The sequence below is a fragment of the Heterodontus francisci genome, chromosome 6 (assembly GCF_036365525.1).
Source record: "Heterodontus francisci isolate sHetFra1 chromosome 6, sHetFra1.hap1, whole genome shotgun sequence".
Classification (NCBI taxonomy): domain Eukaryota; kingdom Metazoa; phylum Chordata; class Chondrichthyes; order Heterodontiformes; family Heterodontidae; genus Heterodontus; species Heterodontus francisci.
In genome coordinates, this window is record NC_090376.1 from 9,190,866 (window position 1) to 9,196,785 (window position 5,920).

Below are 5,920 nucleotides of genomic sequence, written 5' to 3' on the forward strand. Positions count from 1 at the left end.
TTAACGTGACCAGAGCCAATGGAACCAGTTCCCACTCATCCCGCCTCTTATTATTTTAAAACACTTCCTGGAGAAGCAAATCGGGAGGTTGGACCCGGTTGAAGCTCAGGTGTTTAATGAAAAGGACAACCCTCATTTTATCATTTCTAGGAAAGAGTTTCTTTTTCTAAACTTCTTTTCTCTTTACCTCTCTCTTGTCCGCACACCCCCTTTCGTTTCTCCCCCTCAGATCCTCTGTCCTCCCAATTCTCTACCCCAACTCTCCTTGACCTGCTACCCTCTGACTTTTCTCTGCGCCTCTCTTGGCATCCTCCAAAGGGTCCATCGAAGCACGCATCACTGCCTCCTTACGAGTAGCAACTCCAACTGCCCCATCCTACTCTCCTGCCACCCTTCCTACCCAGCACGCCCACTGGGGGCTAATCATGCCAATTTTCTCACCGCCCAACTCACCCCTCGCACTGCTGGCCTTGTGGACTCTGCCCGTGGATTAGCTGTGACCACCCTTGCCACAACTTCCTTCAAAATGTCCGTTCACTTATAGGCAAGACCTTTGTCATTACAAGCTTATTGTGGATGATTGCATCAACATTATGGCCTTAGCAGAAACCTGGCTGAGGGGTGATAACCCCTTCCCTCTAAATGAAGCCTCTCAGCCTGACTATACCTTCCACCACTTGCCCTGTCCAGATTTGTGGAGAGAGAAGCAGAGATAACATTTCAGGTCAGTGACCCTTCATCAGAACTGCATGAACATGTTGACCTGCTGAGTATTTCCAGCATTTCTTGTTTTTACACCATAAAGATGTTCTCACTGAGAAATCTTCTGTGCTTTCCTCCCTCAGCCTCTGCACCGACTGACTTCTCATCCTCGGTGATTTCAACCTCCATCTCAACTCATCATGTTCGCTCTCCTCTGAGTTCACTGCCCTCTTATCCTCCCCAAATCTCTCCCTCCATGTAAACTCTCTAACCCACATTCATGGTCACTCCCTTGACCTTGCCAACTCTCTCATCGTATCAATCACAGTTAAGGCCATCCCTGATCACTTCCTTGTATCACTCTCCACTCACCTGCCCCAAGCCTGCCTCCTTCTATAACCACCCCTGGAAAAAGCTATTTCCCAATTTCCTTACAACTGCACTTTCAAAATCCCAACAGTCCAGCCTCTGGCCCTTTGTTCACCACAGCATTTCTGCTCAACCATACCCTCACTTCCACTTTGATGCCCTAGTCCCCAATAAAACCATTACTCTCTCTCATCCTGAATGTGTCCCGCCCCTCCTCCCCACTCTGGTGCCGCCCTCATCTCAACTCCCTTAAGTCCAACAGGCCTGAATGAATATGGCGGTTTAACCATCTGGCTGGACCACATAAAGCAATAATTGGGTCCTGCTCTCATCTATCAAAACTGCTCACTATTCCAGGATCATCCGGGAATACAAAGATAACCCCCAGTTTCTTTTCTCTACTGTTAACCATCTTCTTAAACCCCTTTTTCCTGCCTCTTCCACCTTCACCCTCAACAATACGCACAAGGAGTTCATGAACGTCTTTGTCATTAAGATCAAGACCATCCAATCAGTTACCTCTGCCACATCCCTCCCTTCCCCCAGCCCACCAGGCCAAACTGTGTCTAACGCTCCCCCCTGCCCAGCCCTGAACACGCATCTTTCTGCCTACATTTCTGTCCTTGGCCTGCTGAAGTGTTCCAGTGAACATCAACGCAAGCTCGAGAAGCAGCACCTCAGTTTTCGATTGGGCACTCTACAGCCTTGTGGACTCAGTGAGTTCAACAATTTCAGAGCATGACTGACTTTTTTTTATTTTTTTTCTATTTTTTTAATCATTTTTTTAACCATGTGCCTGTTTTTCATGTGCTTTTGGACAGAACTGCTCATTACATAGAACATAGAAAAATACAGCACAGAACAGGCCCTTCGGCCCACGATGTTGTGCCGATCCTTTGTCCTCTGTCAAGGACAATTTAATCTATACCCCATCATTCTCCTTTATCCATATACCTATCTAAAAGCCGTTTGAAAGTCCCTAAAGTTTCTGACTCAACAACTTCCCCAGGCAAGGCATTCCATGCCCCGACCACTCTCTGGGTAAAGAACCTTCCCCTGACATCCCCCTTATATCTCCCACCCTTCACCTTAAATTTATGACCCCTTGTAACGCTTTGCTCCACCCGGGGAAAAAGTTTCTGACTGTCTACCCTATCTATTCCCCTGATCATCTTATAAACCTCTATCATGTCACCCCTCATCCTTCTCCGTTCTAATGAGAAGAGGCCTAGAATGTTCAGCCTTTCCTCGTAAGACTTATTCTCCATTCCAGGCAACATCCTGGTAAATCTCCTCTGCACCCTCTCCAAGGCTTCCACATCCTTCCTAAAATGAGGCGACCAGAACTGCACACAGTACTCCAAATGAGGCCTTACCAAGGTCCTGTACAGCTGCATCATCACCTCACGGCTCTTAAATTCAATCCCTCTGCTAATGAACGCTAACACCCCATATGCCTTCTTCACAGCCCTATCCACTTGAGTTGCAACTTTCAACGATCTATGCACATAGACCCCAAGGTCTCTCTGCTCCTCCACATGCCCAAGAACCCTACCGTTAACCCAGTATTTTGCATTCGTGTTTGTCCTTCCAAAATGGACGACCTCACACTTTTCAGGGTTAAACTCCATCTGCCACTTTTCAGCCCAGCACTGCAACCTATCCAAGTCCCTTTGCAGACGACAATAGCCCTCCTCGGTATCCACAACTCCACCAACCTTTGTATCATCTGCAAATTTACTGACCCACCCTTCGACTTCCTCATCCAAGTCATTAATAAAAATCACAAACAGGAGAGGACCCAGAACTGATCCCTGTGGCACGCCACTGGTAACTGGGCTCCAGGCTGAGTATTTACCATCTAAGACCACTCTCTGCCTTCTATCAGTTAGCCAATTCTTAATCCAACTGGCCACATTCCCCACTATCCCATGCCTCCTGACTTTCTCCATAAGTCTACCATGGGGGACCTTATCAAATGCCTTACTAAAATCCATGTACACCACATCCACTGGTTTACCCTCATCCACTTGCTTGGTCACCTGCTCAAAGAATTCAATCAGGCTTGTGAGGCAAGACCTACCCCTCACAAAACCGTGCTGACTGTCCCGAATCAAGCAGTGTCTTTCCAGATGCTCAGAAATCCTATCCCTCAGCACCTTTTCCATCAACTTGCCTACCACCGAAGTAAGACTAACTGGCCTGTAATTCCCAGGGTTGTTCCTATTCCCTTTCTTGAACAGGGGCACAACATTTGCCACCCTCCAATCACCTGGTACCACCCCCGTCAACAGAGAAGATGAAAAGATCATTGCCAGCGGCTCTGCAATTTCATCCCTTGCTTCCCATAACATCCTTGGATATACCCCGTCAGGCCCGGGAGACTTGTCTATCTTCAAGTTATTCAAAAACCCCAACACATCTTCCCTCCTAACGAGCACTTCCTCGAGCTTACCAGTCTGTTTCACACCGTCCTCTTCAGTAATACACCCCTTCTCATTCGTAAATACCGAAGAGAAGTACTCATTCAAAACCTCACTTATCTCTTCCGGCTCAACACACAGTCTCCCGCTATTGTCCTTGACTGGACCTACGGTCCCCCTAGTCATCCTCATATTTCTGACATACGCGTAAAAGGCCTTGGGGTTTTCTTTTATCCTACCCGCCAAGCATTTTTCATGCCCTCTCTTAGCTCTCCTAATCCCTTTCTTCAGATCCTTCCTGGCCATCTTGTATCCCTCCAGAGCTATGCCTGTGCCCTTTTTCCTCAACCTTATATACGCATCCTTCTTCTTCCTAACAAGACTCTCAACCTCTCTTGTCAACCACGGTTCCCTCACATGACCATCCCTTCCCTGTCTGACAGGGACATGCTTATCAATGGCCCCTACTATCTGCTCCTTGAAAAAGTTCCACATTTCGACCGTGCCCTTCCCTGCCAGCATATGCTCCCAACTTATGCTCCTCAGTTCCTGCCTGACAGCATCATATCTACCCTTCCCCCAATTGTAAACCTTGCCCTGTTGCACATACCTATCCCTCTCCATTACCACAGTGAATGCTACAGAATTGTGATCACTATCTCCAAAGTGCTCGCCCACCAACAGCTCTATCACTTGCCCTGGTTCATTACCTAGTACCAAATCCAATATTGCCTCCCCTCTGGTCGGGCAGTCTACATACTGAGTCAGAAAAGCTTCCTGGACATACTGCACAAACACTACCCCATCCAAACTATTCGATCTAAAGAGTTGCCAATCAATATTTGGGAAGTTGAAATCCCCCATAATTACTACCCTGTGACTTCTGCTCCTTTCCAAAATCTGTTTCCCAATCTGCTCTTCCACCTCCCTGCTGCTATTGGGGGGCCGATAGAAAACTCCCATCAAGGTGACTGCTCCTTTCCTGTTCCTGACCTCAACCCACAGTGCCTCAGTCGGCAGATCCTCCTCGAAAATTCTTTCAGCAGTTGCCATTAGCACTCTCTCTGGACTAATGCTTTGTCTTTCACCACAGGCATTAACACTCTCTTTGCCTTTGTCCTGTGACATCTTTGTCATTTAATCTCTCCTGCCAGCTACCCTAGCACACACCTTCCCTTTTGTTCTCTTTCTCCTCCCCCACCCTCGCTTTACTTGCTTAAAACCTATTATATTTTTTTAAGCTTTGTGCAAAAAAGAAAGAAAAAGAGTGGAAGTATAATTTTGGCAGAAAGATGCACATTCAGGGATGGGCAGGGGGAGCTTTAGAGGAAATTTGGCCAGGTGGGCTAGTGGAAGGGAGAGACATGGCAGAGTTAGCTGATCTTAGTGTCAAAGAAGTTCACTCTACAACCTTCTGGACTGAACATTGAGTTCAATAATTTCAGACCATGATTGGCCCTTTTTTAATTTTAAATTTTATTTTATTTTGTTTCATCATTTTTTTACGATGTGTCTGGGTTTTTCATATTTGTGCTTTTGGCTAGGGCTGTTCATTATTCTGTCATTAACACTCTCTCTGCACTAATGCTTTGTCTTTCACCACACCATTAGCACACCTTTACCTTTGCCCCATGACCTCCTCATCAATTAATCTCTCCAGCCCTCTGCCCTATCACACACCTTCCCTTGTGTTCTTTTTCCCCTCCCCCACCTTTCTTGCTTAAAACCGATTATATTTCTAACCTTTGACAGTTCTGATGAAGGGTCACTGACCTGAAACGTTAACTCTGCTTCTCTCTCCACAGCTGCTGCCAGACCTGCTGAGTATTTCCAGCACTTTCTGTTTTTATTTCAGATTTCCAGCATCCGCAGTATTTTTATTTTTATTTAAACTTTGTGCAGTTTGGAGGGGTGGTGGGGAGGTCATATTTAAAAGATAGGTGTTTTGAGGGGGTGGAGTGGGTGGGAAAGGGGTGCCTTTAAAAATTTTAATTTGCTGGCCAGGTTGGCTGCCCTTTAGAAATAGTGCTAGCACCTGCACACAGGCAGCTGACCATTGCCAGTCCTGTCCCCTCCACATGACAGTGGGCGGGCCACCCCAGCTATTTAGATGAGCCGCTACACAGGAGATCATGGCGGCTCTTTGGTATGCGGCCCGTGCGTGCGTGCGTGCAGGTCGCCATTTTTTGAGCTCACCAAGATCGGCAATAGGCTCCTAAAATCCAGCCCCATAGTCGTTGCACATCTCTGTGATTTCCCTGCAGATTTGCTCCTCTATCTCAATATTCCGAAGCCCATCGAACAACCTGAGAAGTGTGATTTGTACCCTTTTTGCTTTCTGCTCGACTGCAGGGGCATCACCACAGGCCCTGCACCTCTTCTGATCCTTTGATCAGACTTTCAAGCAAGCAAGTGCTGGACAGACT